Source organism: Hyperoodon ampullatus (genome assembly GCF_949752795.1).
Source record: "Hyperoodon ampullatus genome assembly, chromosome: 10".
NCBI classification, from domain to species: domain Eukaryota; kingdom Metazoa; phylum Chordata; class Mammalia; order Artiodactyla; family Ziphiidae; genus Hyperoodon; species Hyperoodon ampullatus.
This window is the reverse complement of record NC_136923.1, coordinates 6,781,430-6,793,549: the sequence shown is the minus strand read 5'-3', so window position 1 is coordinate 6,793,549 and position 12,120 is coordinate 6,781,430.

Here is a 12,120-nt window from a genome sequence, read left to right as displayed (position 1 = left end):
ACCCCCAAATTTTGCATATTTCCTAGGGAAGCGGCAACAGTAACCCCTTCTACCACTTTGAGAAAAGAGCTCTCTGGAGTGACTAGACTGCTCCTATATATCAGGATTGCAAACTCAAAGGCGTTGGAGGGCCATGCAGGTCAAAGAAATGAGCAAAGAGGTCAGGAACAAGGTGACGGTCACAGTGGGACTTGTAGTAAACTGGAAAACACGTACCTACTCCCCCTCCCCAAAGCACGCAACCAAACACATGTGTGGGACCCATTCGTCCCGCAGGCCATCAGTTTGACATCCCTGGTGGTTCTTATTGTGACTTTGTGTGATCTTAGTCCAGACAGTTTGTCTTTGGGGCTTCGGTGTGTGCATCTCCAGAATGGGGCCGATAAAGGCTGCGGAGCTGTCAAGAGGAGAACATGGAGTCCCAGGTGTGGACGCTTGGTAAGGAACCGTGGAGCTGCCCAGGGCCACCGTCACCAAAATACCGTTCTGTGACACGGACTCAGCTCTCCATTCCAGCTGCACGTCTGCCCATGACTTGTTACAGATCACCATTTAGTTCAGCCAGTCCCTGCAGTATTATGTTTTTCTTCTTCCCAAATCTGAGTTCTTAAAGGGCCTTAATCCTAATGCCCTTCAGAGTCCTTGAAGAACATCTTGAACAGGAGAGAATGGTTATTTAACCCCCTGGTTTTCTTACAAGTGTGTCTTAAAAGGCAAAGAGCAATGTGAAAGAATGCTGGGTGGGCATCCTGTCCCTCTTATTTCCTGATCTGAATGAATGCTTTCTGGCTGGTGGAGCAGGTCTTTTCAGAGGCGTCCCCTGGAGCAGAATTCTCCAGAATTCCCCACACCAGGCAGAGGAAGGGAGGAAGAGAGACTCCCTCGTGGACTGCGGGGGCACGGAAGCCGGCAGCCTTGGCCCTTCCGCTGCGGGTCCCCTGGTGCCCCTGGGTGGTTCTCAGGGGTGCTGGAGCCTGCCCTGGCACAGCCGGTTAGGAAGGCTGGAGGGAGCTGGGGGAAGGGGAGGCCCAGCGGCCTGCTTCCAATCACAGCTCTTCAAGCATTTGCGACCTTGGGCTCTGCCGGGGTGGGTGGGGTTCTGAAACACAGGCTCCCTCTGTCCTTGGGGTCTTGGGCAGGTTCTGTGCGATCACAGAGCAGAGCCTGGTGCGGCACAGAGGAAATCAACAGCACCCCTGCGTCTCCTCCCTCCCTCCCTCCCTCCCTTCTTTTCTTTCTTCCTTTTTCTCTTTCCTCCCCTCTCCCTCCTGCCCCTTCACCCCATCACTCTGATGCTCCCCTCCAGTCTCCCTCTCTCCTTCTGTCTCTCAGTTTTGATGTCCAGGGCTTTCCTTACAGGAAGCAATCAAGAGCCTATGAGGCTTGCTGAGTATGCTCGTCTCTTTCTGATCCTGTGACCTCATGGTGGACCCTGACCAGGCTTTGGTGGGAACATGGACACCACAGACATCGGTAGACGCCCCCAATCAGGACTGTCGCTTGCTTTCCGGAGAGACCTTTGTTAAAGCTTACCAGCACACCACTGCTTTGGAGACAGGTGCCACCTCCTCCGAAGCAGACATTTCTCCAGGACTTGTAATAACAACGTCCCCTGCCACCAGGGTGGGACTCGGGATGTGTGTCTGGTACTGTGTGAGCTGCTGTGGGGGAAGCAGGGCAAGTTGAAGACCCAGGTCCCATTGGTACAGCGGGGACAGGGGAGCTGGGGAGAGAGGCCAGAAGAATTAGTTACACGTCAGGATAGGAGCCAAGTTGTGCAGAGTGACTGGGCCTTCCCCGTGGCCCCCACCCCCACCCACAGTCCCAGCTCAGGCACTGTCCTTCCATCCCTGTCCCCACCACATACACAGCGGACGGGTTCTTGCCAAATCATCATCAGATCAAACCCCTCCACCTTCAAAGGCTCCAAGGTCCCCAAGCTCCCACCTTCCCAGTGCTCACCATGGGGAGGGGAAATTAAAAGCATCGGCTTCGGAGTTGAGCTGTTATCTCCAGATCTGGGACCCTGGGCAAGTTGCTGTCCTCCTTTGAGCCTCAGTCTCCGTATCTGTGAGAATTAAAGACGAGCATCTGTGAGATGCACTGAACAGAGTAAGCACTGAATAAACCTTTGGCATGATCACTGTACTTATTACAGGACACAGTGCACCCCCTTTTCCTGCATTCAGAGCCCTATTCTGCTACTGCCACCTCCCCAGCCAGGCTCCCTAAATGACCCCAGATTCTGTCCAACCAAGCCAGGCCCCTCACTGTCTCTAAAAACATTATGCTTTTCCCCCGTCCTCTCTGCCTGAGACGGACCAGAAGCAGTTCGGCTTGTGGTTAGGAGCAAGGATTCTAGTCCTGCTTCTGTAGCTGTGATTATAACAAGAATGCCCCCATTTCTGTCCCCTTTCCACTAGCCCAAATGCCATCATCTCCCAGTTTCTTGCCTGAACCCAGGCCCCCTTTATCTGGGCCATGGGAGAACTTACCGCATGGATGTTGGTTATCCACGCGGCCCATCACCCAGCTGTCCCCAGCGCTCAGTGGCGGCAGACTCAGACGATCCCTCTGCACCCAGCTTGGGACCTGGCTCCCTGGAGGTGCGAGGTTGATGCAGGTCAGATTGGATTGAAAATTACCTCGACAAAGCGAGGTGCTCGGTCGGGCATTGTGGACAATGGGGCCAGACAGATGTTAGCAAACCGCTGATTGTATGAGCGAGGCAGGGGGGCTGAGATGAGAATGAGGATGGGAGTCAGGAGGATGCTGCCAGCCAGTCTGACTCCTCTCCTCTCGCACAGAAGGGAAGCCAGGCACAGAGAGGGAAAGGGCCTGGCTCAAGGTCACACAGCTGGTAGTGTGTGGTGTGAGGATTCAGACCGGGGTCTGCAGACTCCAGAGTCTCAAGCTAACTGTGCTTCCTCCTCTCCTGGGCCCTAGAAAGGCCCTCTCCCTGCTGCAAGCACAGGCCGTGTCTGCAGGTGGAGGAGAGCTGGGGACTCCCAGAGGGGATCGCCACCCCTGGGGCTGGCTGTCTCCTGGGGGACTCTCATTAGGGCCCCAGCCCCAGGGGCCTGGTGAGAGCTCAGCCTGGATCCCACATGACCTCTTGTTGGCTCCCAGGACCCCTGCAGGGTTTGCCCAGTATGACCACGGGGACAAGTTAGCCTTTCATGAAGCCAGACCTCAGAGGATGTAGTATCAGCAGCCTCTTTTGGGTTTCCTATAAAGAGCAGCAGGCCTTGTCCTTGGGGGTTTGCCCTGGAGGGAATTACCATTCTCCCACACCCTAAAGGTGGGGCTCAGGGGTTCCGCAGGCACCCCACTAGAGACAGTGGTTGAGTGTGGACACAGGAGCCCAGCTGCCTGGGTTCCAGTTCTGGCCCCCCATGTTCCTAGCTGGGAGACCTTTGGCAATTCCCTTTCCCTCCCTCTGCCTTGGTTTACCCATCAGTAAAATGTGGGAGAGGGGTGAGCACGGCCGTTTACTATCCATAAAGCATTTAGAGCAGGCCCTGGCATTGTTAGTTAAGCACTCAGCTGACTTCTTTCTCGTACTGTGAGCTCTCCTTTCTCTTTCCTTTTTGTTAATGAAAAGTTGGGGAATTTTTCCTGTGTGCAGCCGCAGGGAAAAGAGCAGCATGACTTATTTCACCTTTGAATGAGTCTGGAAAGCCTCCAGCTGTTATAAACCAGATTTTTTTCTCACTCTGGTTGTTGGTGTGGGGTGCCCTGTAACCTTCTCGTACATTCTGGTTTAGGGGGCACCCTAGAAAACCAGACTTCCAGGCTCTCCAAGGCTGCAGGCCAAGGGGGAGGGCTTGCACCTCGGTTTCATCGTCTTTCGAGGGCTGTGGGACCGGGCAAACCCCTTTCCATGCTGTCACCTCTCTTCCTCCCCAGAATCCAGCAGGCAGACGCTTCAGAGAGTTTCACCCAGGCCAGTGTCTGGGAGGCAGGTGGTAGGTGAGCAGAGGGCCTGGGCTAAATCCTGTGTGACCTTGGGCAGGTTATTTGACCTCTCTGAGCCCCAGTACCACTATCTGCAAAATGGGACGAATAATCATTTTAGCTTCTCTGTATTTAGCACTTGCTGGGCCAGGCCAAGGGCTAGAAAATCTAAATCTAGCCCTGGGCCTGTGTAAAGTGGTGACCATTGGCCACATTTCCTGTTAAAACAAACAGTTTGAGAAAATATGTAACTTACATGAAAGTCACACTGAGATGTTGTAGAGAAGAGGCATTCAACACTTAATACTGAGAAATGCACCTGGGGCTGCAGATTACCTCTCAGGTTTGTTGAAGCAGCGGAGGGGTTTGCACCTAGATGTGAAGCTTCTTTCCTTCATGTCTTAAGTAAGAGTGTGCAGGGGGCTGAGATTTGGGGTGGTGGGGGTCTGTAAGGGTCATATGACTCATGTGCTCTGTGACCTTGGACCAGCCACCAGCCCTTTCTGGGCCTTTTTTTTCCATCTGTAGACTGATGCTATAGGCCAGGTGTACCCGTGTGGCATGGAACAGACTTGAACCAGGAAGGAGGCTGCCTTGGTCCTGGCCCCAAGCCCCACTGGTCCAAGGATGAGAGCCTAACGCCTGGACCTGCAGCCATCCGTTTTGCCTGCAGCTTGCACCCTGGCAAAGACTGACTCCTCACCACCAGACTGGGTTCAGGCCTCGGAGGCCTAAGCCCTGAGGCCTTGGAGATCCTCTCCAGCTGCCCCTTCTCCACCAGAGCACCTTCTCCAGGGAGCCGTCACTGACCTCCAGGGCAGTCTGTGGCAAGGGCTGCCCATAGCACCTGCCCTCCACCTGCACAATCCACCCTCCCTCTACCCTTCTGCACCGGATCATCAGCTATTAATTGGTCCTCACATTTGTATGGCGTGTTTCGATTACAAAGCACTTCCGTGGCCATTCATCTCTTTGAATGGCAATCTAAGCTGCTATTTACTGAGTGCTTCCTGTGTGCCAGGCCCTCTGCTTTCCCTGGTCTCATTCCATGCATTATCTCACTTCAGAGTTTCACAACAATCCTATGAAGTATAAGGGTCCGTATTTGCAGACAAGGAAAGTGAGGCTCAAGCAAGCTAAATATCTAGCCCCTGGTCACGCAGGGGTTTGAATCAAGCTCCATGAAATAATCAGGGTCACCCATAACCTACAGCCTCTGAAGCTGCCGTGTGCACCTGAATCCCTGGGACCTTGTTAAAGTGCAGCTTCTGATTCTGTGGGTCTGGAGTGGGGCCTAGGACTCTGCATTTCTAACAGGCTGCCAGTGATGCTGATGCTGCCCACGGAGAGCCACACTTTGAGTAGCAAGGCTCTGAATCACTGAGCCATGTGAGACTCCTTTACAGTAGCCTCAGGCTGGCAAGCCTTAGTTTCCTCATCTGTCAGATGGGTGAAATAGCCCTTGGCTTCTAGAGATGGGAGGAGGACTGGATGACGTAGCACCTGTGAAATGCCTGGCACACAACAGGCGCTCAATAAATGCTGGCTCTTCTCCCTTGGTAGGAGCTGGCGTGGGTCTGGGTGCACAACAGACGCTCAATAAAGCCTTGTCCAATGGACTGAGCCTAGCGTTTCTCCCTAAAGGAGAGAATAAACTGTATTGTTTCCCCTTGGCATGCTGCCAAACCCAATATTAATTTTTTTCTTGAACCGCAGAGTTTCAAAAAGAAATAAAAGGGAGTAGCGTGATTGCAGTCTGAAGCAAGGCTCTGTAATTTCTGTAATTGCAGAACGGGAGCAAAACAAAGCAGGAGCGAGCACAGCGTCACGGGAGGGAGCGGCCCCTTCCCTGCCCGCTGCTCCCCCTCCCGGCCTCTGGCTCTTCCCGGTGCCCCACTCGCTCCCAGTGGGTTCTGGGCCTAGCCCTGGCCATAGACAGTGACAGCCTGAGACTAGGCCTTGGCCTTTCTGCCTCTGCCCAGGTCCCTACCCCACGCAGCCACCCATCCCTCTGGTGCAGTAAGACAGAGGGGGATTGTCCAAGGCAGCTGCCGCACGCTCCCCTCCCCCAGCCTGCCATCTGGCCTAGGGCTGGGCTGCTGACAGCCAATCCTCCAGCAAGGCTTGTGGGGCCCCACCTCCAAAATAGATCCCCGTCAACCCCTCACCATCTCCGGCCTAGCTGCCACCGTTCAGGTCACCATCATCCCTCGAGTGGACTCTCAGCTCTTAAGGAGCCTCCCTGCTTCCACCTTTGCTCTTGGGCAGCCTCTTCTGGGCAGCCAGGGTGAGACTGACTCATAAATGTAAGGCCACCACCACCACTTAAACCCTCCGCTTTCTCCGTTCCCCTTTAGAATAAAATCTGAGCTCCTTGCCGTGGTCTCTGAGACTTTGCATGGTCTAGCCCCTGCCTGCCTCTAACTAGATCTGTCCCCTCCTGTCCTGGGACTCCCGCGACCCTGGCCTCCATGCCATCTCTCAAACATGCCAAACTTATTCCTGCCTCAGGGCCTTTGCACTTGCTGTTCCCTCTCGTTAAAATGCTGTATCCTAGAGCATCACATTTCTGGCTCCTAATTCAAACTGAAAAAAAATTTTGTTCAGGCCAAATAAAACAAGCCCAAGGGCCAATTTTGACCCATTTTGCCACTCCTGATCTAGAGCTTCCAAACTCCACATGTTTTCTTTTCCTTACAAAGCATTTCCTCATTCAGGGATTTGGCAGACATATTCTTCCTGTTTGGTTTGGCCCCATTTTTATCGATGGTGCTCATTGAGGAAGGATGGGACATCATGGGAACATCTTTAGCGTCTTCCTGTCTCGAATCTCCTTCTCTAACTCCATCCTCCCCAGAGCCTCCCTGAGTGAGTCTTCTTCTATAATATGAACTTGATCACATTGTGACCCCTGTCCCATCCCTGCAGTTGGTCCCTAAGTTCCCTAGCCTGGCTTTTGAGTCCCTTCACAAACTAAACTTCCTAGCTTCAAACCTCCCTACCTTTGTTCATGTGTTTCCCTCTACTTGGGATGCCCTTTCCCTCTTTTTGAGCCTATGAACACCTATGCAACCTTCAAAACCCAGCTCAAATGTCCCTTCATCTGGAATGCCTTCTCTGGCTGAATTAAATCATTCCTTCTAGGCCTGTCTGGTTCATACAGTCTTGTAGCACTTATCACAGTGTATTATGAATAACTGTAGCAGAGCTATTTCTCTTTAAAGGCTGTGACCTTGTCAAGGTCAGGAACCTTGTCTTATTAATCCTTGCCACCTGACCATCCAGCCCAGCTCTGTGCACACATTAGGCTCTCAGTATGTAGTTACAAAATAGAATCTTTCTGCTGGCACCTGTTAGATCACTGGTTCAAACTCTGGTGACCAGTGTGTAGTTCAGAATGCAAAACGCTTGGAACAACTGTCCCATCGCCAGTTCAGCTCTTGGAATGAGCTCAGTAAATGCTTGTTGAGTGGTTGAAGGTGTGAAGGTGAGTGAATACAGAGGACTTGTCGCTTGTGGTCTCAAATTAACTGTACCATTTAGAACGTTGCTTTGTTGGAGTTCAGCGAATGGTGACACGTGAACGACTGGATTCTTGGTCTGCAGAATATTGCCACCTGACGAGGAAGAACGGGGAGACTCTGGAAGAAGTCCTTGGAAACATGCTTCAAATCATGAGGTGGTGAGGCCTCTCCTTCCACCAGCTCCGCCAGCAGATAAAGGAGGAAGAGGAAAGAGAGGTGGGGCCTCCCTGCCACCGACCCGCAGAGCCGTCCTCCGACCCCGAGCGGCACCAGCACTGCAGAGTACAGGTGCCAGTTTCAGGAAAGAGAGTAACACTGGTGAAAAGGTTGCTTCTGCTTCAGAGATCATTAATTTTCTAGAAAGACGGTTCCCTTGCCATGAACGTGCATGTGCCTGTGCTTTCTGTGTGCTGTTCGTCATGGGGGAGGGGGCGACAGGTGAACCAGCTGGGTCAGGAATTAAAGTTCCCTGAGCAGTGCGTGAATGAGGCCGCTTCCTGGAGCCGCTCTGGGTTAGCGCTGGGTCCCAGTCTTTTTCACTAATGGGGGCCTTTTATCATTTTCCTCCCATCGCTGAGATGTTTTGGAATTTCTTTTCTTACCAGATTTTATTTACTACAGAATAATACTTTTTCTTATTAACCAAACACACAAAGGTACCACTGCTGGCTTCTGACTGGCCCAAGGTGATCAGCTAGACCACTCTGAGCTGGTATAAAGACAGCCCAAAGCAAAGGGCTTGACATTTTTATTAGCTCGTATTCCCCATGACGACTGAAAGATTGATTTATATCTGCCTTCTGAAAATGCTGCAAGTCGCTCCAGGGCCTGAATAATAAGCCCTCAATAAATGTTAGCTGCTATTCTTATTACAGTTCTGGTTGTTACATCATCATCATCTCTGTGGCCTTCTGGGAAGCTGAGAACACGAGATTAAGAGCCACGATCCGTACACAGATGGCAGTAACCACAATGATGATAATAGCTGAAATTCCCTGCACCCTCGCTGTGAGCCGGGTGTTCTTTCCCATGCTTTACAGGCATGTCTCATTTAATCTTCCCACAACCCTTGGAGGGAAGCATTACTTTCCCCCCATTTTACAGATGAGGATCAAAAAGGTGACGTAACTCGCCCAACATAAGTGTCAGAGGGAGTGAAGTTCTGTCTGCTTTAGGCCTGGGCTGGTCCTTGCAAGAAGGGCCTTCTCAGTCTGATTCCTCAAAGAAGCATCAGTTATATTAATTCCTGGCTTTACATTCTTGATCCTGGAAAACTCCACATGTGGTTATGTGGCTCTTCATAGGGAAGTTACAGACATTTGGCTGAATCTGAATACTTTCCCTAGTTCTGGAAATTGCACATCTGTCTTCCTCGTTGTGACTTCTTTGGAGCAGCCGCCCTCTTTGATCTCTCCGGAGGGCTTCAATATACTCATGGAGAAGACGACGGAATAAACTTCCTGAACCGGAGCTCTCCTCCCTCAGCCTTGAATGGTTCCCTCAAAGGATATACACACCGTATTCCACCTGGCTCAACATGCCCTGCCATCTTTCTGCCTCTCTCTCTGAATGGTGTCAGATGATCCTGTGGCCCAGTGCACACACCAGTCTCCAAAGCCCAGTAGATTTTAGAGTTTGGTTTGATTTGAGTCTCCCTGAGAATTAACAAGTAAACCCAGAATGAAGGCCAGAAGTTGCTGTTCCTGCCGGACACAGGGGTGTGTGCAGAGATTCAGGATTGTAACAGGAACCCTGGACCCAACCTGCAAAAATGGGGAATTTGTTTTACAACCATGGGGGTGCTTTGTAAACTCCGAGAGCAGGAACGTAACCAGTCTTAAGAAAGCCTGGAACCGCAGAGTGGAATGCCTTGAAGACCCTCTCTTTGTCGTCTGACCTCTGATTTCCTCCCTCCTCAGCACACCAACTCTCTCTGCTGCTCTGAGGACAAGGTGGGCAAAAGATGGCTGCCTCAGAGTTCCCAAGTCATTGGAGAGACTGCCTGCTTTCTCGGCCCCGTGCCAGATTCCCAGGGAAGGAGGCTCGATTGACTTGCCAGGGTCAGGTGACCAGCCCTGGTGCAAAGTGGTTGGATCATTTTGAACAAATACGGAGGCTGGTACCCATAAGGTTAAATCGTGGAGACAGTTAAGGGCATCATTGTCTTAACAGTTAATGGTTGACCCTTCCTCCCCAAAAGAGGTTCTGCTCTAGCCTCTCCCCGCTTTCCTGAGGCTGCTCTGTCCCCAGGATTCCCTGGTGGACATAGAATCAGCTGCCTCCTGCCATTCCGGATGTTAGGAGGCAGTCACCCTACCCGAGTCTGGAGTTCCCTCTGATGTTCCCCTGCTCAGGCCAGGATCTAGATGGGCATCTGAGACCATCCTTGAGAACAAGAAGTGGGGTTGGCGGTAAAGTTTGGATTATCCAAAGGTGGTCTGGTTCTCTGTGAACTCTAGGAAGAGACAGTGGAGTTTGGTAACGGGGGCTGCATGTGGTGGGGGATGAGTGCACAGCAAACAGGGTGCCCCCAGGTCGGGCAGAGCTGAGGGGAGGGGCCGCTGGGACAGGGACAGGCCCATGCCACACGTTGCTTTAGCTCAGCTCCTACACCTGAGAGCCCACTGACCAGTGGTCACATACTCCGTTTGCTCTGAGGGTTCCATAAGTTTATTCTGTTATTTTAATTTTTTAAAAAAATGTGGAACATTACAGAAATCCAGAAAAGCACAAAGAAGAAAATACAACTCACTTAGAAACTACTCACTGTGAATGTCTTAGGGTATATCCTTCTGGTATTTTAGGTTTTTGATTTTTTTTTAATGAACAGTTTTGGGGGGATGGGGCAAAAATGGGGTCACACTAAATGAACTGTTTTGAAACCTACTTCACTCTCTCCCATATTCGTACATGGTCTTTGACCACACTTCTGCAAGTTTGGATGGAGGATGGAGAAAAATATCTGCTGCATTCATTGGCTCCCCACGGTGCCCTGCGGAGCTGCAGCGCCTCTTTTTTTTTTTTTTGCTGTATGCGGGCCTCTCACTGTTGCGGCCTCTCCCGTTGCGGAGCACAGGCTCCAGACGCGCAGGCTCAGCGGCCATGGCTCACGGGCCCAGCCGCTCCGCAGCATGTGGGATCTTCCTGGACCGGGGCACGAACCCGTGTCCCCTGCATCGGCAGGCTGACTCTCACCCACTGCGCCACCAGGGAAGCCCCAGCCCCTCTTTTGATTTCTCTTTTCCTTCTGGTAAAATTATGGAACATCTTCCTCACGTCACCCTCATGCCCACCCCCACTACTGTCCCGAGGGCAGCAAGCCCACTCCTGCATGTTCCCAGTGCCGGGGACTGGCACCTTGCTGTGTGCACATGCTGTGGTCACCCCTGCTGGGTGGCTCCATGGGGCCCATCTACAGCTCAGATGCTGGCAGGCTTCCTGCACCCCTGCTGCTCTCTGCCCAGGGCTGCCATCAGCCCGTCTGTCTGTTCAACGTCCCTCCTGTCCTCTGCTTTGCAGGCTCTCACCCAGGGGTTGCAGAGGGAGCTGCTCTGGAGCTGACCCAGCACAGAAAACCATCAGGTAACATCAACAACCAAAATCAAAACAACCATCTATGGAGTTCTTTTCTGAACCATTTGGGTGAAAAGCACCTTCACAGCCCTTAAAGTTTATTTTGGCCATAATTCTACAAGCCAGATAGGATTCCCCCCATTTTATAGGTGGAAAAACTGAGGCCAGAGAAATCAAGAGTAGTACTTAGGGTCACTCTGCTGGTAAAAGGTGGACTGGAGATTTGAATCCAGGACAGGTCTGATCCAGTGTCATACGCTGTCTTCTACCCCATGCTGCCTCTGCAACTAAAGAGGTAAGAAGGGTGCAGAATGTAGGTAGGACATCTGGGGGAGACCGAGGGTCAGAGAGGTCATCCAAGCTGGTAGTCCTTCCTTGCCTGAGGGCTGGGCTGGGCTCCCGGCCTAAGAATCTCCTTTATCAGGATTTGTTAAAAGTATAGATCCGTTCTTCCGATGATGGACACTTAGGTTGTTTCCATCTCCTGGCTATTGTAAATAGAGCTGCAATGAACATTTTGGTACATGACTCTTTTTGAATTATGGTTTTCTCAGGGTATATGCCCAGTAGTGGGATTGCTGGGTCATACGGTAGTTCTATTTGTGGCACATATGAGCTATTTGTAATGAGGTGGATGGACCTAGAGTCTGTCATACAGAGTGAAGTAAGTCAGAAAGAAAGACAAATACTGTATGCTAACACATATATATGGAATTTAAGAAAAAAAAATGTCATGAAGAACCTAGGGGAAAGACAGGAATAAAGACACAGACCTACTAGAGAATGGACTTGAGGATATGGGGAGGGGGAAGGGTAAGCTGTGACAAAGTGAAAGAGTGTCATGGACATATATACACTACCAAACATAAAATAGATAGCTAGTGGGAAGCAGCCGCATAGCACAGGGAGATCAGCTCCGTGCTTTGTGACCACCTAGAGGGGTGGGATAGGGAGGGTGGGAGGGAAGGAGACGCAAGAGGGAAAAGATATGGGAACATATGTATATGTATAACTGATTCACTTTGTTATAAAGCAGAAACTAACACACCATTGTAAAGCAATTATA